General features: G+C 52.3%; 3 non-coding genes and 3 pseudogenes across 3 annotated transcripts; all 6 read right to left on the reverse strand.

The window, feature by feature from the left end:
- Window positions 1–5,038: 5,038 nt before the first annotated feature.
- LOC123736218 (U5 spliceosomal RNA) lies at window positions 5,039–5,154 on the reverse strand. Its single transcript, XR_006766007.1, has one exon. It is a non-coding gene; the product is annotated as a U5 spliceosomal RNA (small nuclear RNA).
- Window positions 5,155–8,002: 2,848 nt separating this feature from the next.
- LOC123736264 (uncharacterized) lies at window positions 8,003–8,176 on the reverse strand (annotated as a pseudogene).
- A 5,683-nt stretch (window positions 8,177–13,859) lies between these two features.
- LOC123736259 (U5 spliceosomal RNA) lies at window positions 13,860–13,976 on the reverse strand. The gene has a single exon (XR_006766020.1). It is a non-coding gene; the product is annotated as a U5 spliceosomal RNA (small nuclear RNA).
- Window positions 13,977–14,671: 695 nt separating this feature from the next.
- On the reverse strand, window positions 14,672–14,850 carry LOC123736245 (uncharacterized; annotated as a pseudogene).
- A 5,721-nt stretch (window positions 14,851–20,571) lies between these two features.
- Window positions 20,572–20,688, reverse strand: LOC123736260 (U5 spliceosomal RNA). The gene has a single exon (XR_006766021.1). It is a non-coding gene; the product is annotated as a U5 spliceosomal RNA (small nuclear RNA).
- Window positions 20,689–21,407: 719 nt separating this feature from the next.
- Window positions 21,408–21,582, reverse strand: LOC123736238 (uncharacterized; annotated as a pseudogene).
- Window positions 21,583–23,684: the final 2,102 nt, after the last annotated feature.

Genomic DNA, 23,684 nt, shown 5'->3' on the forward strand with positions numbered 1-23,684 from the left:
GAATCACTGGATTAGCGAGCTCATTCAATAAAAACGAAACAAAAATCGAGTCCAGCTTGAGTGGGAAGTGTGGAACTCCTCTCCCTCCCTCCCCGATGGTTGAGAGCATGCGAGCCCTGGCGACATACTCATACCTGCCCCCCACATGAACTGAAACACGAGCATTACTAGCCCCCTCCTCATGCTCGCTGGCAAAGGATAGATGTATGCCAAGTACAGAAGGGAAGGCAGTACATCCACTTTCAGGACCAGGACCTTGCCCAAGAAAGACAAGGATCTGGCCTTCCACATTGCCATCTTCCTCTGTACCACAGCAACTCTCATGTTCCAGTTCAGGGTCGCGGAGCCGGAGGTCTCAAAAAGGACCCCAAGAATCCTCAGGGCCCCATTACAGAGAGATAGTCCCCCGGGCACGTCCGTCCTGCCCCGCCATCTGCCGAAATACTTAACAGACGACTTGGCGAGGTTAAGGACCGCTCCCGACGCGCGGGTAAAGTCTCCAATTATGGCCAGAGACCTTAGCAGGCATGAGTCCTTGCACAAAAGCAAGGTGGTGTCATCTGCGTACTGTGTCATCTTAACATGCAAACCGCCGCTTCCAGGGACCAGCAAGCCCTCCACCCCTGCGTCAGCCCTAATGGCAGCCGCCAGGGGCTCCATATAGAGCACGAAAAGGAGTGCCGAGAGCGGGCATCCCTGCCTGACCCCTGATGAGAGGCCAAACACGTCACCCAGATGGCTGTTTATGCTCACCCGGCACCCCGCTCCCACATACAAAATCTTGATCCACTTTATAAAGCGATCACTAAACCCTAACCTACCTAATACTCTGAAAAGAAAAGCCCTACTGACGCGATCAAAAGCCTTGGCCTGATCAAGCGCCGCTACCATCAGAGGTAGACTTCTATCCTCAACCCAGGCGATGGAGTCCCTGATCAGTTGGAGGTTCCACCTAATGGAACGGCCTTCCACCCCACACGTTTGATCCTCATGGACAACGTAGGGAAGGGCTGTGCGCAAACGGTCTGCCATGACCTTAGCTAGTATCTTGTAATCTACGCACAGCATGGTCAACGGCCGCCAGTTGCTAAGGTCGGCGGCGTCCCCCCTCTTGTAGAGGAGGGACAGCACACCTACAGCCATCGACCTGCCCGGGACTCCAGTCTCGAGAACGGCCGTCAGGACTTCGAGGACCACCGGTCCAAGCATACCCCAAAACTTGAGGTAAAACTCAGCCGGCAGCCCATCCATCCCAGGCACCTTCCCTTTCCCCATCCTCTTGAGGGCGCTCTCCACCTCCTCTAGTGTTATCGGGGCTTCCATCGCCTTTCTAATGTCCTCCGGCACACGCTCGGGACAAGTGTTCTAAGAACACGGTACCCTGCTCTTTTTCTACTACCCTCTCCTGGAAAAACCCCCGGAAATGGTCAGTTGCCACCCTGACCATCTGCTCCGGCTCCCTAACCACCCTACCCTGTCCATCCCTCACCCCATAAAAAACCTGTCTTATCTGCTTTTCCCTAACTGATTTGAAAAACACTGCAGAGCAGGTCTCATTCTGCTCTATAAACTCAGAGTGTGCGCGCTGCAGGAAAGCACGGGCCTTCCGCTCGTGCACCTCCCTGAGCTGAGCCTTGAGGCTGGTAGCGTGCTCAACGTCCATCGAAGTACCGAGGTTACCAGCCTCGTACTCAAGATCGAGTAAACGTTGGAGCTGCTCCACCTCCCTTCTCTCCTCTCTCCCCTTCCTCTTACAAAAACCAATAATAAATACCCTAATTCTTACCTTAACTACCTCCCACCATTCCAAAACCCCTCCGCACATTGGCCGGAGACCCTCAAGCCCCGAAAAAAACAGAAAAAACATTTACAAAAGCCCGCTCCTCCAGGATATCCCGGTCGAGCTTCCAGTACCCCCCTACCGAAAAAGGCAGACAGGCGCCTTGACCCGAAGGAGTACCCCGTCGTGATCCGAGAAAAACACAGGCAGCAGACGCCCAGACAAAAGCCCCAAGGATTTGGGTAGAAATACATAGTCCAGCCTCCGCTCGACCCCCGAGAGTTACGCCACGTGGGACCTGCTAGCGCCGGAGTAGTGTTAAGGCCTCCATCCACCAGACCATGGCTTGCCATAAGTCCGGTGATGGCCCCCACGCTACTATCCCCTACCCCTCCTAATTCTACATTAAAATCCCCTCCCACTATCAAAACTCTGTTTGTGGCACACAGAGGTGCCAGACTCTCCACCATCTCCCTTCTCTCTGGCACCGTCTGTGGCCCGTATACCCCTATAATCCTAAGTCTAAAATCCCCTAACGTTATGTCCACCCCCAAAACCCTCCCCTGCATTGCAACGTACGTGCCTTCCACCTTCACCTCCCTAGTCCCAAACAAAATCCCAACCCCTGATGAGTGGACACCCCCACACTCCACACCGACTTCCCTTTTACCCACTCTTTTTAAACTGCTCTACATCCCCCCCATCCCTTAAATGTACCTCCTGCAAGAAACAAAAGGTAAAACATATGTTTGATAAACAACTAAAAACAGCAGTTCTCTTTACAGTGTCCCTTAGACCCCCGAACATTCATAGTCATTATTTGAATGTTTGCCATGGTTGCACATTTAAAAAGAAAAATCAACCAGGTGCAGGGTTCAAGTACTCACTCTGTCTGGTGGGTAAAGGTCCTCATCGATCATGGACGCTGGACCAGCAGCCCCCGAGGCCCCCCAACCCTCCCACCCCCCATACCGTCCTCCTGAGAACCCCATGACGCAGGGAAGGGGTTGGGGATGGGGGTCCCAGCGTCCCAGAATTAACCTGAGACACCCCATCCCCATCTGGCAAAAACAGCCCCGGGGACGACAGGTCCGCGTCCATCCGGATGATTGGGAGAGATGGACCCCGCGAGGACAGGGAAGACACCTCGGCAGTACTGACCATCTCCCCAACCCCTCGTACATCCACGGACAAAAACCCTTGACCCGCTACCTCTGAGGCCTCCCCATCCACTGCGTCCCCCCTCTGAGAAGCCCAAGATGCAGGTAAGGGGTTGGGGTTGTGGATGGGGGGTCCCGGCGTCCCTGAAAAAGCCTGAGACACCCCATCACCGTCGGGCATACACAGCGCAGGGGTCACCAGATCTATTTCCATCTGGGTGGGTGTGAGAGATGAGACCCGCGGTGACAGGGGAGTCACCTCTGTGGCACTGTCCCCAAATACCCTCCCCACCCCTTCCAGCCCACTCTGGCCCTCTCCCGTCTCGAGGGAAAGCCTCTTTTTCTTTTTCTTCCTCCGGGCCTCACCCGATTCCAATAACAGCCCTGACTCCTGCTGGGCCTGCTGTGCTGTGGATGCGTCCCTCTTCGTTCTTGGAGTGGCTGGCAATGGCGAGATGGACCCCCATTCCGCCGTCCTCGTTTGTGAGACCTGGATCTCCTCCACCATCTCCCTCATCTCCCCCACGAGGGCCCCGAAAGCCTCTTCATCTATGAAGACTTCGTCGAGGGATGAGCCCAACTCTCCCGTTGCTCCACCAACCTCTCCCGGGCGGCCTACTGATGGATTGAGTACCCGTTGACACCTGGGTCTCCGGGACCACCTCCACCGATGACCTCTCCAAAACGACCTTACCCCCGACGTTTGGAGCTGGCAAGGACCGGGCTTGCTTCTCCGGTTCCCCACTCACCATCCTCCTTGCTGCCTCTTCCGGCCTGTGACCTAGGTCCCCTTCTCCTAGCCTCCTCTTCTCCTCCACGCCCTTTCCTCCGGCCATCCTTCCCCAGCAGCCGCTGCCGCGTATGTTTGTTGCCTCGCCGGGCACTCTCGAAACAGGTGCTGCTTACTGCCACACCCATGACATTCTTTTGGTGCCGTACAATTTTTGGCCTCATGTTCCTCCGACATGCAAAACCTGCATTTTACCAGCCCACATGAAGCTGTTCCATGCCCGTACTCCCTGCATTTCCTGCAGAAAGGTGGCTGACGAGCATAGAACAGCATGCCTCTGTCCGACCCTAAAGAAAACACCGCAGGGGGATGCAAAAAGCCCTCAAACCCCCCGGATCTTCCCTTAGGAGCACCTGGAATTGGCGGCGGCCGTTCCAGAAGCCCAGCGAGTCCTTTACATATCTGGCTCCCGATGTTACCTCGCAGTAGCGACCCAAAAAGGCTGCCACTGCCATATCCGTCACGTGTGGATTATACATATGTATATTTATTGTTCTAAAATTCCTTCTTGCCAGGCACACGATGTTGAAAAAGGACAGAGGTCTCTCCCCCTTTGCCTCCTTTACCTTCTCCATTACTTCATCACTCTTACTTTCCGTGTAGAAAGTTACATCGTATGCCTCCTCCATTGAGTTCCCCTGCAGGCACATCACATCTGGGACTTTCAGAGATAGCGCCCCCATCAACACGGTCCTCGCAAAGGTGTCCCTCGGCATCCTTACTTCTCCTTCTTGCTTCCATGCAAATCTTACTGTGTTCTTTAGTCCGGCCCTCGGAACCGACCCTGTGTTCCCGCTACCCGCCATTTCGGTATGGCTGTATTTTAAATTTGTTTAGATTTTTCCCGCCAAAAATCTAAAACTCTCTCACCGCCCTCCGGCCATCGGCTTTTAACTCAGCGAGCTTTGAGGCACCGCAGTACCGAGCTTGATCTGAGCCAAAAGGCCGAGAAGCGATAACCCACAAATTGACCCCTGCACCCGCCGGGCCCCCGGGGGGCCTCGGCAGACCTCATCGGTTTGGCAAAAGTTGGCTCCTCCTCACCCAACGCTTCCCTGGTGACAGGCGGGTGTGTTTTTTTTTTAAAAGTCGCTAATGCGTCGTTAGGTCACTAGCTCTTTAATCCTAGTGCGACTATTTGTTCAATGCCCGGCAAATACACCAGTCATCGTCGGGCTTGAACTCAATTGCCCGAGCGACTACTTTGAGTGGAAAAAATACGCCGGTCGGTCAGCCGGCTTCAAGTCAAACGCCTGAGCAAAAAGTCTCGGCGTCATCTCTGTCAATTTCTCTTGAAACAAGATACCGGGCTCTGCCAGAAGCAAAGCCCTTCCAAAAATACGTTGAACTCGTAAGTGTTCCTCTCCACGGAAGTCTTTAGTAAAAGGCGAAAGGCTTGTGCGTAATCAAATCAAATCAAATCAAATTTATTTTTATATAGCCCTTCGTACATCAGCTGATATTCTCAAAGTGCTGTACAGAAACCCAGCCTAAAACCCCAAACAGCAAGCAAAGCATGTGAAAGAAGCACGGTGGCTAGGAAAAACTCCCTAGGAAAAACTCCCTAGAAAGGCCAAAAACCTAGGAAGAAACCTAGAGAGGAACCAGGCTATGAGGGGTGGCCAGTCCTCTTCTGGCTGTGCAGGGTGGATATTAAAACAGAACATGGTCAAAATGTTAAAATGTTAAAATGTTCATAAATGACCAGCATGGTCAAATAATAATAATCATAGTAGTTGTCGAGGGTGCAACAAGCACGTCCGGTGAACAGGTCAGGGTTCCATAGCCGCAGGCAGAGCAGTTGAAACTGGAGCAGCAGCACGGCCAGGTGGACTGGGGACAGCAAGGAGTCATCATACCAGGTAGTCCTGAGGCATGGTCCTAGGGCTCAGGTCCTCCGAGAGAAAGACAGAAAGAGAGAAAGAGAGAATTAGAGAGAGCATATTTAAATACACACAGGACACCGGATAAGACAAGAGAAATACTCCAGATGTAACAGACTGACCCTAGCCCCCCGACACATAAACTACTGCAGCATAAATACTGGAGGCTGAGACAGGAGGGATCAGAAGACACTGTGGCCCCATCCGATGATACCCCGGACAGGGCCAAACAGGCAGGATATAACCCCACCCACTTTGCCAAAGCACAGCCCCCACACCACTAGAGGGATGTCTCCAACCACCAACTTACCGTCCTAAGACAAGGCCGAGTATAGCCCACAACGATCTCCGCCATGGCACAACCCAAGGGGGGGGCGCCAACCCAGACAGGAAGACCACGTCAGTGACTCAACCCACTCAAGTGACGCACCCCTCCCATGGACGGCATGGAAGAACACCAGTAGGCCAGTGACTCAGCCTCTGTAAAAGGGTTAGAGGCAGAGAATCCCAGTGGAAAGAGGGGAACCGGCAAGGCAGAGACAGCAAGGGCGGTTCGTTGCTCCAGCCTTTCCGTTCACCTTCACACTCCTGGGCCAGACTATACTTAATCATAGGACCTACTGAAGAGATAAGTCTTCAGTAAAGACTTAAAGGTTGAGACTGAGTCTGCGTCTCTCACATTGGTAGGCAGACCATTCCATAAAAATGGAGCTCTATAGGAGAAAGCCCTACCTCCAGCCGTTTGCTTAGAAATTCTAGGGACAATTAGGAGGCTCTGCGTCTTGTGACCGTAGCGTACGTGTAGGTATGTACGGCAGGACCAAATCGGAAAGATAGGTAGGAGCAAGCCCATGTAATGCTTTGTAGGTTAGCAGTAAAACCTTGAAATCAGCCCTTGCCTTAACAGGAAGCCAGTGTAGGGAGGCTAACACTGGAGTAATATGATCAAATTTTTTGGTTCTAGTCAGGATTCTAGCAGCCGTATTTAGCACTAACTGAAGTTTATTTAGTGCTTTATCCGGGTAGCCGGAAAGTAGAGCATTGCAGTAGTCCAGCCTAGAAGTAACAAAAGCATGGATTAATTTTTCGGCGTCATTTTTGGACAGAAAATTTCTGATTTTTGCAATGTTACGTAGATGGAAAAAAAGCTGTCCTTGAAACAGTCTTGATATGTTCTTCAAAAGAGAGATCAGGGTCCAGAGTAACGCCGAGGTCCTTCACAGTTTTATTTGAGACGACTGTACAACCATCCAGATTAATTGTCAGATTCAACAGAAGATCTCTTTGTTTCTTGGGACCTAGAACAAGCATCTCTGTTTTGTCCGAGTTTAAAAGTAGAAAGTTTGCAGCCATCCACTTCTTTATGTCTGAAACACAGGCTTCTAGCGAGGGCAATTTTGGGGCTTCACCATGTTTCATTGAAATGTACAGCTGTGTGTCGTCTGCATAGCAGTGAAATTTAACATTATGTTTTCGAATGACATCCCCAAGAGGTAAAATATATAGTGAAAACAATAGTGGTCCTAAAACGGAACCTTGAGGAACACCGAAATTTACAATTGATTTGTCAGAGGACAAACCATTCACAGAGACAAACTGATATCTTTCCGACAGATAAGATCTAAACCAGGCCAGAACTTGTCCATGTAGACCAATTTGGGAAGAGAAACCAGAGTCGTATGGAAGTCAGAGGTCGGGGCCCGAGACACACACGGTGCACTCTAGGCCGGGTCCCCGCGGGTGGTCCCCGAACCCACTCTTCCAAGTTTTCGAGGGCTGTGGGTAAAAAGTCACAGACAGACAGACAGACAGACAGACAGACAGACAGACAGACAGACAGACAGACAGACAGACAGACAGATAGACAATCCTGGTGAAGTGATTGTATTTTTGGGGGGGCTCAAAAACACACACACACACAATCCTGGTGAAGTGATTGTATTTTTGGGGGGGCTCAAAAACACACACACACACACACACACACACACACACACACACACACAAAAAAAAAAAAACATCCTGGTGAAGTGATTGTATTTTTTGGGGGCTCAAAACACACACACACACACACACACACACACACACACACACACACACACACACACACACACACACACAATCCTGGTGAAGTGATTGTATTTTTTGGGGGGCTCAAAACACACACACACACACACACACACACACACACACACACACACACACACACTCCTGGCCAATGTATTTTTTTTTTTTTTTTTTTAAGTAAAATGGCGGGAAAACGGGGGACCCCCATGAAGGGGGCTTCGCACTTGTTTCAGTTTGGATGATTCTTCTTTTTCATTCCTTCTCTTCTTCTGCTAGCTGTTTTACATAGACTTGGTGTATTTCTTTTTCCTTGACAATGGGAGAAAAGTGTTGCACCGTTCCCGGAGGTACTGCAATACCGGGTCGATGCGTGGAGCGGACGGAGCAAGCCCCATTTCCGACTCCCTGTTCGAAAAATCCATTTAATATGTAGTCCCCCGATGGGGGACGTATCAGATATTAAACTGATAAGAACAGATTTTTTTTTTAGAAAAATAATTTATTACGTTCAATACCATTCATTCTTTACAAAATCATATATTCCTTCAAACTCAAATAATGGTATTTTAATTTATAAAACAAACCAAAAAAACCCCAAAACAAAACTCAGGGGAGCATCATCCCTCCCCGTCATCCTAAACACTAACTTTCCCTATCTTCCCGTCCCTAATCTAAAATAACCCCAGCCCTAATCCCCCCTTCCATCTCTCCCGGGCAGCGTGCTGCCCCCACTTCGTCTCCTCCCTCTTCATCCTCCCCCTCAAATCTCCTTCCACCCTCCTCACTATTCCTTCCACCCCCAATCTCTCCCTGTCTTGACCATGTTCTGCCTGGCTTCCCACAGCCCTCGCTTAAAGAGGCTCATGAGAAGCCAGAGCAGAAACCTATCCCTATCCGTCCCCCTCGCTCTCCCTACACCTCTCTCTAACCTAGCCCAAGTCAAAATAAAATCCCCTCTAACCCTTCCTAACAACACCCGTGCCTTTGCCCATACTACTCCGGCAATGGCACAGTCCCAAAAGACATGGCGCACAGTCTCCTCCCTGCCACAAGAAAGCCTTGGGCAGGTGGGGGATCGCGCCAAGCTATGCCGGTACATGGTGGAGCGTACCGGCAAACACTTGTGGAGGCTCAACCAATTCAGGTCCTTGAGCCTGTTGTCCAGGCCCCGCGCCTGCACTCCCTCCCAGACCGCCGCCGGGATGCCCACCACAGGTGCCGGACTTACTGCCCGTCTAACCTCCTCGTACAGGTGCCTGTGATCTAAACCTACTCGGGCGACTTCAACCTCGGGATGCGCCCGCAGCCACTTGGCCGCATGGCCAAAGTGCCACGGCAGCTGTTCCGCCCGAGGACCCGTGTTAGACCACACCATTACGCTTCTCGCCTGATATGAGAAGAACACCCGCAGGAGGTAACCGGACGGGTGTAGTACCGGCTGAGCAAGCTCCGTCAACAGAAATGAAACAAAAATTGCGTCCAGCTTGAGGGGGAGATGTGGTACCCCCCTACCTCCCTCCCCGATGGGACAGATCATGCGTGCCCTGGCGACCCACTCGTACCTGCCACCCCACATGAACTGAAACACCAGCCTCACTAGAGGCCTCCTCAGACTAGCCGGCAATGGGTAGATGTACGCCAAATACAATAGAGATGGCAATACATCCACCTTGAGAACCAGGACCTTGCCTAAAAAGGACAAAGACCTAGCCCTCCACATCGCTAGCTTCTTCTGTACCACTGCGATGCCCATGTTCCAGTTCAGCGTCGCTGAGCCGGAGGTCTCAAAATGGACCCCGAGTATCCTCAGGGCCCCGTTACAGAGAGATAACCCTCCGGGCACATCCGTCCTACCACTCCATCTTCCGAAAAACTTAACGGAAGACTTCGCGTGGTTAAGAACCGCCCCCGACGCTCGGGTGAAGTCCCCAATAATGGCAAGGGACCTTGTCAAGCACGAGTCCTTGCAAAGCAGCAAGGATGTGTCATCGGCGTACTGTGTCAACTTGACACGGAGACCGCCACTTCCAGGGATCAGCAAGCCCTCCACCCCTGTGTCTGCCCTAATGGCAGCCCCCAGAGGCTCCATGTACAGAACGAAGAGGAGAGCCGAGAGCGGGCATCCCTGCCTGACCCCAGACGAGAGGTCAAAAACGTCACCTAAGTGACTGTTTACACTAACTCGGCACCCTGCTCCGACATATAATGTACGGATCCATCCTATAAACTTCTCCCCAAATCCTAATCTACCTAACACCCTGAATAGAAAGGATCTATTCACGCGATCAAAGGCTTTCGCCTGATCTAGCGCTGCTACCATTAAAGGCAGCCCCCTATCTTCTACCCAAGCGATGGAGTCCCTGATCAACTGTAGGTTCCATCTGATCGAGCGACCCTCTACCCCGCACGTCTGATCCTCATGGACGACGTAGGGAAGGGCTGTGCGCAACCGGTCCGCTAAAACCTTTGCAAGTAGCTTGTAATCTACGCACAGCATGGTCAACGGCCGCCAGTTGCCAAGGTCAGTTGCTTCCCCCTTCTTATAAAGAAGTGACAGCACACCGACCGCCATTGATCCCCCGGGACCCCCGTCTCAAGGATGGCCTTCAAGACTTCGAGAACCACTGGTCCAAGTATACCCCAAAACTTGAGGTAAAACTCGGCCGGCAGCCCATCCATCCCAGGTACCTTCCCTTTTCCCATCCTCCTGAGAGCGCTCTCAACCTCCTCAAGGGAGATCTGAGCCTCCATCGCATTTCTAATGTCCTCCGGCAATCGCCGGGACAAGTGTTCTAAAAACACATTTCCCTGCTCTACATCTATTACCCTCTCTTTAAATAAACCTCGGAAATGATCAGTTGTTACCCTGACCATTTCCTCCGGTTTTCTAACTATGCTACCATCTTCTTTCCTCACCCCATGCATTATCTTCCTACTCTGTCTGCCCCTAACCGACTTAAAGAACATAGCGGAACAAGTCTCATTATGTTCTAGAAAGCCATTATGCGCACGCTCCAGGAAAGCTCGAGCCTTCCGCTCCTGCAGCTCCCTGAGCTGCGCCTTCAGGTCAGTGGATCTCTCCCAGTCAATCGACCCGCCGAGGTTGCCTGCCTCGTACTCGAGTTCGAGCAACCTTTGGATACGATCCACCTCCCTCCTTTCCTCCCTTTTTTTCCTCTTACAATATCCTATTATAAAAGCCCTAATCCTTACCTTAACTAAATCCCACCACTCTAACACCCCCTCGCACATGGACCGGAGGCCTTCAAGCCCCCGAAAGAAACCAAAAAAGGTGTCAACGAAAGCTTGCTCCTCCAGCACATCCCGATCTAATTTCCAGTTCCCCCCTACCGAAGAGGCAGACTGGCGACCCCACCTGCAGGAGCACCCCGTCGTGATCCGAGAAAGACACAGGCAACAGCCGCCCAGACAACTGACCCAAAGACCTAGATAGGAAAATGTAGTCGAGCCTCCGCGCAACCCCCCGGGAGTTGCGCCATGTGGGACCAGCCATTGTCGGAGTAGAGTGCAGACCTCCATCAACCAGACCATGACAAGCCATTAGCCCGGTGATGGCGCCTGCACTACTATCTCCCCCTACCCCTAAATCTATATTAAAATCCCCCCCTATCACTAAGTGCCTATTTGTAACACACAGGGGCGTCAGACAGTCCACCATCTCCCTCCTGTCTGCCGCCACCTGTGGCCCATACACCACCACTAACCTATACCTACTATCCCTAAAAGTGACATCCACCCCCAACACCCTCCCCTGCATTACAACAAAGGATCCCTCCACCTTCACCTCCCTATTCCCAAACAAAATCCCCACCCCTGTAGAATGCACCCCACCTATACCCCAAACTGACTCCCCCTTATCCCACTCCCTACTAAACCTGATGACATCCCCTCCATCCCTCAGGTGAACCTCCTGTAAAAAACAAACATCAAAACCCACCCCTTCCAAAAAACTAAATACCGCCCTCCTCTTAACAAAATCCCTTAAACCCCTTACATTTAAACTAAAAATATTAACAGAAAATTTCATTTAAAAATAAATTATAAAACCTTACATCAATGAAATGCAAACCCCAAATTAACCAAAAAACAGGAGACTCACCCGATGCTCCCCTGCTTCGTCTCATCCGGCGGGGACGTCCTCTCCTCTCCTGACGTCCCCCCGTCCTCCTCCATCTCTCCAACCCAGGATGCAGGGATGGTGTTAGGCCTTGGAGTTCCCTGCATCCTGGGTTCCCCACCAACACCCTCCTCTCCTCTCTCCCCAACGGCAGCTGGACTGAGGTCAAGAGCAGGAGATCCCACCTCCCCAAGCAGGAGTTGAGATCCCCCCTCAGACACCCAGCCCAGCGCCACGCCCTGGGAGTCTCCCTCCACCAGCTGTTGGGGGGCTGAGGCAAACAACGATGCCAAAGGCGTTCTTCCCTCCCCCATCACACGCTTGGCCACCCCCTCCCCCCCCTCACCCCCCTCCCTCTCACAGCATGCCGAGCTCCCCCTCTTCCCTTTCTTCTTCGGCTTTGGAGGCAGCGGAGAGACACCACTCCCCCTCTCCGCCAGCTCCTCCACCATTCCCCTCAACTCCTCAACGAGGGCGCTCGACATGCTGTCCCCCCACTCCCTCACCCCCTTCCCTCCTCCTCCTCCTCCCCGCCACCGGCACCCCTCCACCACCTCTCCCTCCATTGTCGCTGTCTCTCGCTCCTCCACTCCCTTTCTTCCTTTCGATTCCTTTCCTTCTTCTGCTCCCGTGTCTTCTTTTTTCCCTTGCCCTCCTGCTGTCACTCCTTGCTCCTCTTCTTTCCGTTCTTGTCTCTTGTCCTTTTCCTTTGATGTCCTTCCTTCCCCTCTTCTTCCCCCATCCCCCGCTCCTGTTCCCCCCAGCTGCAGACGCGTATGACCTCTGACGAGCCGGGCACTCCCGCCACAGGTGTGCTGACGAGCCACACCCGTGGCACGCCTTAGGCTCGTCGCAGTCCCTCGCCTCGTGCTCCGCAGATCCACAAATTCTGCACTTTTTTGTGCTGCACGAGGCAAGGATATGACCGTAGGCCATACAACGCCTGCAGAACGGGGGCTGACGTGCGTAAAACAACGTCCCCCTGTCAGCCCCCAGGGAGAACATCGCAGGGGGATGGAGGTAACCACCCTGTCCCTTAGGGTCCTCCCTGAGCAGGGCCTGAAATCCTCTCCTCCCAGTCCAAAACCCCAGGGAGTCCCTTATGAGCCTCCCTGAGGAGACCTTGTCCATATACCGCCCTAAAAAGGCCCTCACCTCTTCGTCCTTGACATGCGGGTTATACATAGTTACTGTTACTACCCTGAAGCTGTTCCTTGCCAGGCTCGTAACTTCATAATGGCACATTGGCCTTTCTCCTTCCACCGCCTTCACTTTCTTCATGATTTCATCATGTTTTTCTTCCGTATAGCATGTCACATCGTATGCCCTCTCCATCTGGTTACCCTGGAGGCAGAGGACATCTTTCACCATCAATTTTAGGCTTCCCATTAGGATGGTTCTTGCAAAAGTTTCCCTCCCGAATTGCTCGACCTCCTTGTCTTTCCAGGCAAATCTGACGGTGTTTGCCAATCCGACTCCCGGCACCGTCCTGCTCTGTGTATTTTTCTCCATCTTGTCAAGAAAAAAGCTCTCTTAAAAAGAAGCCCAAGAAAAAAAGGATATCGGATAAATCCGATTCCTATCAGCAAAAAACAAAAAAAATTTCCTCCCTCCTGCCTTCCTTCGACCTTTTGGCTCAGCGGGCTTTGGGGCACCTCGGTACCAAGCTTGATCTGAGCCAAAAGGCCGAGAAGCGATAACCCACAAATTGACCCCTGCACCCGCCGGGCCCCGGGGCCTCGGCAGACCTCATCGGTTTGGCAAAAGTTGGCTCCTCCTCACCCAACGCTTCCCTGGTGACAGGCGGGTGTGTTTTTTTAAAAGTCGCTAATGCGTCGTTAGGTCACTAGCTCTTTAATCCTAGTGCGACTATTTGTTCAATGCCCGGCAAATACACCAGTCATCGTCGGGCTTGAACTCAATTGCCCGAGCGACTACTTTGAGTGGAAAAAATACGCCGGTCGGTCAGCCGGCTTCAAGTCAAACGCCTGAGCAAAAAGTCTCGAGCGTCATCTCTGTCAATTTCTCTTGAAACAAGATACCGGGCTCTGCCAGAAGCAAAGCCCTTCCAAAAATACGTTGAACTCGTAAGTGTTCCTCTCCACGGAAGTCTTTAGTAAAAGGCGAAAGGCTTGTGCGTAATGAAGAGAAACCAGAGTCGTATGGAAGTCAGAGGTCGGGGCCCGAGACACACACGGTGCACTCTAGGCCGGGTCCCCGCGGGTGGTCCCCGAACCCACTCTTCCAAGTTTTCGAGGGCTGTGGGTAAAAAGTCACAGACAGACAGACAGACAGACAGACAGACAGACAGACAGACAGACAGACAGATAGACAGAGACAATCCTGGTGAAGTGATTGTATTTTTGGGGGGGCTCAAAAACACACACACACACAATCCTGGTGAAGTGATTGTATTTTTTGGGGGGGCTCAAACCCACACACACACACACACACACACACACACACACACACACACACACACAATCCTGGTGAAGTGATTGTATTTTTGGGGGGGCTCAAAAACACACACACACACACACACACACACACACACACACACACACACACACACACACACACACAAACAATCCTGGTGAAGTGATTGTATTTTTTGGGGGGCTCAAAACACACACACACACACACACACACACACACACACACACACACACACAAACTCCTGGCCAATGTTTTTTTTTTTTTTTTTTTTAAGTAAAATGGCGGGAAAACGGGGGACCCCCATGAAGGGGGCTTCGCACTTGTTTCAGTTTGGATGATTCTTCTTTTTCATTCCTTCTCTTCTTCTGCTAGCTGTTTTACATAGACTTGGTGTATTTCTTTTCCTTGACAATGGGAGAAAAGTGTTGCACCGTTCCCGGAGGTACTGCAATACCGGTCGATGCGTGGAGCGGACGGAGCAAGCCCCATTTCCGACTCCCTGTTCGAAAAATCCATTTAATATGTAGTCCCCCGATGGGGGACGTATCGGATATTAAACTGATAAGAACAGATTTTTTTTTTTTTTTAGAAAAAATAATTTATTACGTTCTATACCATTCATTCAATACAAAATCATACTTTCATACAAAATCAATAGAATGGTATTTTAATTTACAAAACAAAACAAACCAAAAACCCCAAAACAAAACTCAGGGGAGCATCGTCCCTCCCCGTCATCCTAAACACTAACTTTCCCTATCTTCCCGTCCCTATTCTAAAATAACCCCAGCCCTAATCCCCCTTCCATCTCTCCCGTGCAGCGTGCTGCCCCCACTTCGTCTCCTCCCTCTTCATCCTCCCCCTCAAATCTGCTTCCACCCTCCTCACTATTCCTCCCACCCCCAATCTCTCCCTGTCTTGACCATGTTCTGCCTGGCTTCCCACAGCCCTCGCTTAAAGAGGCTCATGAGAAGCCAGAGCAGAAACCTATCCCTATCCGTGCCCCTCGCTCTCCCTACACCTCTCTCTAACCTAGCCCACGTCAATATAAAATCACCTCTAACCCTTCCTAACAACACCCGTGCCTTTGCCCATACTACTCCGGCAATGGCACAGTCCCAAAAGACATGGCGCACAGTCTCCTCCCTGCCACAAGAAGGCCTTGGGCAGGTGGGGGATCGCGCCAAGCTATGCCGGTACATGGTGGAGCGTACCGGCAAACACTTGTGGAGGCTCAACCAATTCAGGTCCTTGAGCCTGTTGTCCAGGCCCCGCGCCTGCACTCCCTCCCAGACCGCCGCCGGGATGCCCACCACAGGTGCCGGACTTACTGCCCGTCTAACCTCCTCGTACAGGTGCCTGTGACCTAAACCTACTCGGGCGACTTCAACCTCGGGGTGCGCACGCAGCCACTTGGCCGCATGGCCAAAGTGCCACGGCAGCTGTTCCGCCCGAGGACCCGTGTTAGACCACACCATTACGCTTCTCGCCTGATACGAGAAGAACACCCGCAGGAGGTAACCGGACGGGTGTAGTACCGGCTGAGCAAGCTCCGTCAACAGAAAAGAAACAAAAATTGCGTCCAGCTTGAGGGGGAGATGTGGTACCCCCCTACCTCCCTCCCCGATGGGACAGATCATGCGTGCCCTGGCGACCCACTCGTACCTGCCACCCCACATGAACTGAAACACCAGCCTCACTAGAGGCCTCCTCAGACTAGCCGGCAATGGGTAGATGTACGCCAAATACAAAAGAGATGGCAGTACATCCACCTTGAGAACCAGGACCTTGCCTAAAAAGGACAAAGACCTAGCCCTCCACATCGCTAGCTTCCTCTGTACCACTGCGATGCCCATGTTCCAGTTCAGCGTCGCTGAGCCGGAGGTCTCAAAGTGGACCCCGAGTATCCTCAGGGCCCCGTTACAGAGAGATAACCCTCCGGGCACATCCGTCCTACCACTCCATCTTCCGAAAAACTTAACGGAAGACTTCGCGTGGTTCAGAACCGCCCCGACGCTCGGGTGAAGTCCCCAATAATGGCAAGGGACCTTGTCAAGCACGAGTCCTTGCAAAGCAGCAAGGATGTGTCGTCGGCGTACTGTGTCAACTTGACACGGAGACCGCCACTTCCAGGGATCAGCAAGCCCTCCACCCCTGTGTCTGCCCTAATGGCAGCCCCCAGAGGCTCCATGTACAGAACGAAGAGGAGAGCCGAGAGCGGGCATCCCTGCCTGACCCCAGACGAGAGGTCAAAAACGTCACCTAAGTGACTGTTTACGCTAACTCGGCACCCTGCTCCGACATATAATGTACGGATCCATCCTATAAACTTCTCCCCAAATCCTAATCTACCTAACACCCTGAATAGAAAGGATCTATTCACGCGATCAAAGGCTTTCGCCTGATCTAGCGCTGCTACCATTAAAGGCAGCCCCCTATCTTCTACCCAAGCGATGGAGTCCCTGATCAACTGTAGGTTCCATCTGATCGAGCGACCCTCTACCCCGCACGTCTGATCCTCATGGACGACGTAGGGAAGGGCTGTGCGCAACCGGTCCGCTAAAACCTTTGCAAGTAGCTTGTAATCTACGCACAGCATGGTCAACGGCCGCCAGTTGCCAAGGTCAGTTGCTTCCCCCTTCTTATAAAGAAGTGACAGCACACCGACCGCCATTGATCCCCCCGGGACCCCCGTCTCAAGGATGGCCTTCAAGACTTCGAGAACCACTGGTCCAAGTATACCCCAAAACTTGAGGTAAAACTCGGCCGGCAGCCCATCCATCCCAGGCACCTTCCCTTTTCCCATCCTCCTGAGAGCGCTCTCAACCTCCTCAAGGGAGATCTGAGCCTCCATCGCATTTCTAATGTCCTCCGGCAATCGCCGGGACAAGTGTTCTAAAAACACATTTCCCTGCTCTACATCTATTACCCTCTCTTTAAATAAACCTCGGAAATGATCAGTTGTTACCCTGACCATTTCCTCCGGTTTTCTAACTATACTACCATCTACTTTCCTCACCCCATGCATTACCTTCCTACTCTGTCTGGCCCTAACCGACTTAAAGAACATAGCGGAACAAGTCTCATTATGTTCTAGAAAGCCATTATGCGCACGCTCCAGGAAAACCTCGAGCCTTCCGCTCCTGCAGCTCCCTGAGCTGCGCCTTCAGGGCTGTGGATCTCTCCCAGTCAATCGACCCGCCGAGGTTGCCTGCCTCGTACTCGAGTTCGAGCAACCTTTGGATACGATCCACCTCCCTCCTTTCCTCCCTTTTTGTCCTCCTACAATATCCTATTATAAAAGCCCTAATCCTTACCTTAACTAAATCCCACCACTCCAACACCCCCTCGCACATGGACCGGAGGCCTTCAAGCCTCCGAAAGAAACCAAAAAGGCGTCAACGAAAGCTTGCTCCTCCAGCACATCCCGGTCTAATTTCCAGTACCCCCCTACCGAAGAGGCAGACTGGCTGCCCCACCTGCAGGAGCACCCCGTCGTGGTCCGAGAAAGAACACAGGCAACAGCCGCCCAGACAACCGACCCAAAGACCTGGCTAGAAAAATGTAGTCGAGCCTCCGCGCAACCCCCGGGAGTTGCGCCATGTGGGACCAGCCATTGTCGGAGTAGTGTGCAGGCCTCCATCAACCAGACCATGGCAAGCCATTAGCCCGGTGATGGCGCCTGCACTGCTATCCCCCCTAACCCTAAATCTATATTAAAATCCCCCCCTATCACCAAGTGCCTATTTGTAACACACAGGGGCGTCAGACAGTCCACCATCTCCCTCCTGTCTGCCGCCACCTGTGGCCCGTACACCCCAACTAACCTATATCTACTATCCCTATAAGTGACATCTACCCCCAAAACCCTCCCCTGCATTATAACAAAAGTGCCCTCCACCTTAACCTCCCTATTCCCACACAAAATCCCCACCCCTGTTGAGTGCACCCCACCTATACCCCAAATCGATTCTCCCTTAACCCACTCCCTCCTAAATCTACGATGACATCCCCACCATCCCTCAGGTGAACCTCCTGTAAAAACAAACATCAAAACCCACGCCCTCCAAATAACTAAAAACTGCCCTCCTTTTGACAATATCTCTCAAACCCCTTACATTTAAAGTAAAAAAGTTATACTGATTTCATAATTAAATTAAATAAAAACAAAAACATACCACCCAACTGAAATCTCAAAACACCCAAATAACCAAAAAACAGGAGACTCACCCGATGCTCCCCTGCTCCATCTCATCTGGCAGGGACGTCTTCCTCTCCTGACGTCCCCCGTCTTCCTCCATCTCCCCAACCCAGGATGCAGGGATGGTATTGGGCACCCGAGTGCCCGGCATCCTGGGTTCGCCACCCAACTCCTCCTTCCTCTCATTTGTCAGGCTCAGGACTGTGGGATCCCATGTCCCCAAGCAGGTAAAGAGATCCCCCCTCGTTTGACACCCAACCCAAGCGCCGCGCCTGGGGGTCTCTAAACCCACCAGGAGTTGGGGGCGAGGGAGACACCAACTCCGACCCCAACTTTTCTCCTCGCCCATCACGCGCTTGGCCTCCCCCTCACCACCCCTCTCCCTCCTGCTTTCCATCGAAGCCCCTCCTCCTCCCCTCTTCTTCGGGGTTGGCGGCAAAGGGGAGACACTACCCACCTTCCCCGCCAGCTCCTCCACCATCCCCCTCATCTCCTCCACCAGTGCGCTCGATGCTGTCACTATCCCCCACTCCTTCACCCCCACTTCCGTCTCCACCGCTCCCCTGTTCCTGTCACCGCGCCCTTCTCCACCTCTCTCTCTTTCTTCTGTCGCTGTCTCCTGCCTCCTCCACTCCCTTGTCTCCTTCCGCTTCCTGTTCCTCTCCTTCTGCTCCGTCTTCTTGCTCCTTTTCTCCTCTTCTCTTGGTGCCTCTGTCACCACCTCCTCCTCCCGTGTGGTCTTTCCCTCTGGGCTCAATCCGTATCCGGGCCCCTTCCTCCTCTTCTACCCCCATCCCCTGCTCCACCTCCAGCTGCAGACGCGTATGACCTCTGACGAGCCGGGCAATCACGCCACAGGTGCGCTGATGAGCCACACCCGTGGCACGCCTTCGGCTCGTCGCAGTCCTTGGCCTCGTGCTCACCCGACCCACAGAATCTGCACTTCCTTGTGTTGCACGAGGCCAAGACATGACCGTAGGCCATACAACGCCTGCAGAAAGGAGGCTGACGGGCGTAATACAAAGTTCCCCTGTCAGCCCCCAGGGAGAACATTGCAGGGGGATGGAGGTAGCCCCCCACGCCCTTTGGGTCCTCCCTGAGTAAAGCCTGGAACCCTCTCCTCCCGTTCCAGAAACCCAGGGAGTCCCTGAGGAGCCTTGCTGAGGAGATATTGTCCATGTACCTCCCCAGAAAGCCCCTCACCTCTTCGTCTTTGACGTGGGGTTATACATATTCACGGTGACCACCCTAAAATTGTTCTTTGCCAAGCTGGTCACCTCATAATGGCACATCGGCTTTTCCTTGCCCACCTCTCTTGCCCTCTTCAGCATTTCTTCATGTTTTCCTCACTATGGAAAGTCACATCATAGGCCTCCTCCGTTGGATTCGCTTGGAGGCACAGGACATCTTTCACTGTCAACTTCAGGCTCCCAATCAAAATGGTTCTCCCAAAAGTCTCTCTCCCGAACGGCTCCAACTCCTTGCTTCCTCCAAGCGAATCTCAACGTGTTCGCTATTCCAATAGCTCGGCATTTTGGTTGCTGAGTTTCGTGCCATTCTAAACGAAGAATGACACACTTTCTTGAAAAAAGCTCTCTCTCTAACAGAAGCCACTTGTGGGAGAAAAACGCTGAAAAAGAAAAATAACTATTCTTCACTCAAACAAAAACAAAAAAACTCCCTACGCTTTCCTACCTTCGACCTTTTGACTCAGCGGGCTTTGGGGCACCTCGGTACCAAGCTTGATCTGAGCCAAAAGGCCGAGAAGCGATAACCCACAAATTGACCCCTGCACCCGCCCGGCCCCGGGGCCTCGGCAGACCTCATCGGTTTGGCAAAAGTTGGCTCCTCCTCACCCAACGCTTCCCTGGTGACAGGCGGGTGTGTTTTTTTTTAAAAGTCGCTAATGCGTCGTTAGGTCACTAGCTCTTTAATCCTAGTGCGACTATTTGTTCAATGCCCGGCAAATACACCAGTCATCGTCGGGCTTGAACTCAATTGCCCGAGCGACTACTTTGAGTGGAAAAAATACGCCGGTCGGTCAGCCGGCTTCAAGTCAAACGCCTGAGCAAAAAGTCTCGGCGTCATCTCTGTCAATTTCTCTTGAAACAAGATACCGGGCTCTGCCAGAAGCAAAGCCCTTCCAAAAATACGTTGAACTCGTAAGTGTTCCTCTCCACGGAAGTCTTTAGTAAAAGGCGAAAGGCTTGTGCGTAATGAAGAGAAACCAGAGTCGTATGGAAGTCAGAGGTCGGGGCCCGAGACACACACGGTGCACTCTAGGCCGGGTCCCCGCGGGTGGTCCCCGAACCCACTCTTCCAAGTTTTCGAGGGCTGTGGGTAAAAAGTCACAGACAGACAGACAGACAGACAGACAGACAGACAGACAGACAGACAGACAGACAGACAATCCTGGTGAAGTGATTGTATTTTTGGGGGGCTCAAAAACACACACACACACAATCCTGGTGAAGTGATTGTATTTTTTGGGGGGGCTCAAAAACACACACACACACACACACACACACACACACACACACACACACACACACACACACACACACACAATCCTGGTGAAGTGATTGTATTTTTTGGGGGGGCTCAAAAACACACACACACACACACACACACACACACACACACACACACACACACACACACACACACACACACACACAAACAATCCTGGTGAAGTGATTGTATTTTTTGGGGGGGGCTCAAAAACACACACACACACACACACACACACACACACACACACACACACACACTCCTGGCCAATGTATTTTTTTTTTTTTTTTTTTTTAAGTAAAATGGCGGGAAAACGGGGACCCCCATGAAGGGGGCTTCGCACTTGTTTCAGTTTGGATGATTCTTCTTTTTCATTCCTTCTCTTCTTCTGCTAGCTGTTTTACATAGATTTGGTGTATTTCTTTTTCCTTGACAATGGGAGAAAAGTGTTGCACCATTCCCGGAGGTACTGCAATACCGGGTCGATGCGTGGAGCGGACGGAGCAAGCCCCATTTCCGACTCCCTGTTCGAAAAATCCATTTAATATGTAGTCCCCCCGATGGGGGACGTATCAGATATTAAACTGATAAGAACAGATTTTTTTTTTATAAAATATATTTATTACGTTCAAAACCCAACAAAAATCTTATACAATCAATCAATTCAAACACAAATTCCATTAAACATTTCAAAACTATTCAATAATAACCAAACCCAAAAACCAAAAGTCATGGGAGCATTTTCCCTCCCCTTCCCATCTACAAACCAAAACCTACACCAAAAATCAAAGAAAAACTCACCCCATCCCGACCGACGGGGACGCCTTCTCCACTCCTGACGCTCCCCGTCGGCCGCCATCCCTCTCCCCTGGATGCGGTAACAGCGCCCGACACACGCTCACCCTGCGTCCCGTACCCCACACTTAGGTCTACCACCCTGCCCTCCTCCTGACTCCGGCCCGGGGACCCCACGAGCCCAAACAGGGAGCTTAAGCCTCCCTCCATCGCCCAATCCTGGGCCATGCCTGTAAGGTCAAGCTCAGACAGGGGTGTAAAGGTGAAGGAAGAGGGAACCCAAGAGGGCCCTGCAACCTCCCCCTCCCCCCCACCCTGATCTGCCCCCCTCCCTCTTTTACCACCCATCCTCCTTGAGCGCTCCCCTCTTTTCGACCTCTTGTATGGTGGAGTAAAAGGCAAAAAGTTTTCATAGCTTGCCTCCTTCTCCACCTCCACCCGTGATTTCACCTCTTTACTGTCCCCCCACTCCTTCACTCCTTCTCCTACTGGTCCCGCCACAACTACCTTCTCTGTCTCCTCCCTTTCTGTCTTTTCCTTCTCCACCACCTTCTTCCCTGTCTCCTTCCTTTCTGTCTCTTTCTTCTCCACCACCTTCTTCCCTGTCTCCTTCCTTTCTGTCTCTTTCTTCTCCACCACCTTCTTCCCTGTCTCCTTCTTTTCTGTCTCTTTCTTCTCCACCACCTTCTTCCCTATCTCCTTCCTTTCTGTCTTTTCCTTCTCCACCACCTTCTTCCCTGTCTCCTTCCTTTCTGTCTCTTTCTTCTCCACCACCTTCTTCCCTGTCTCCTCCCTTTCTGTCTCTTTCTTCTCCACCGCCGTCTTCCCTGTCTCCTTCCTTTCTGTCTCTTTCTTCTCCACCGCCGTCTTCCCAGTCTCCTCCCTCTCTGTTGCCTTCTCCGTCTCCTTCCTCTCCACAGCCGTCTTCTCTGGCCCCTTCACTCTCCTGTCTCCTTCCTCCTCCTGCTCTCCTTCAGCCTCCTGCCCTTCCGTTTCCACTATGCTGTTGTCTTCTTTTTCTTTTTCTCCTCCCGCTTCCGTTTGCTCCTCCTCTTCCACCCGTGTGTCCGCTCCCTCTGTTCCAGTACTCAGTTCTTGGTCCCTCCTTCTACCCCCATCCCCGGCTCTCGTTCCCCCCCCAGCTGCAGACGCGTATGACCCTTGACGCGCCCGGGCATTCACGCCACAGGTGCGTCAGCATGCCACACCTGTGACATGCCTTCGGCGCGTCACAGTCCCTCGCCTCGTGCTCTGCAGATCCACAATACCTGCACTTCTTTATGCTGCACGAGGCGAGGACGTGGCCGTAGGCCATACAACGCCTGCAGTACGGAGGCTGACGGGCATAATGCAACGTCCCCTGTCAGCCCCCAGGGAGAACATCGCCGGAGGATGGAGGTATCCACCCAATCCTTTTGGGTCCTCTCTTAGGAGGGCCTGGAAACCCCTCCTCCCGGTCCAAAAACCCAAAGAATCCTTGAGGTGCCTTCCTGAGGAGACACTATCCATGTATCTCCCCAGAAAGGCCCTCACCTCCTCGTCCTTCACGTAAGGGTTGTAAATGTTCACATTCACAACCCTGAAATTACTCTTCGCCAAGCTGGTCACCAAGTAATGAGACACCGGCCTCTCTGCTTGCACTTCTCTCGCCCTTCTGAGAACGTCATCGTGCTTCACTTCAGTGTGTAGCGCCACATCGTATGCCCCCTCCAAAGGGTTGTCTTGGAGGCAGAACACATCCTCCACCGTCAGTCCAAGGATCTCAATCAAAATGGTCCTCCCAAACTCATCTCTGCCAATTGGCTCCGTCGCCTTATCCTTCCAGGCAAACCGCACCGTATTCGCCAGCCCCATCCTAGGGACTGGCCTCCATGTAGAAGCCTGCGCCATCTCCGCAAAGAAAATTGGCGCACTTCGCCTCCGCTT

This window comes from Salmo salar, unplaced genomic scaffold (genome assembly GCF_905237065.1).
Source record: "Salmo salar unplaced genomic scaffold, Ssal_v3.1, whole genome shotgun sequence".
NCBI lineage: Eukaryota > Metazoa > Chordata > Actinopteri > Salmoniformes > Salmonidae > Salmo > Salmo salar.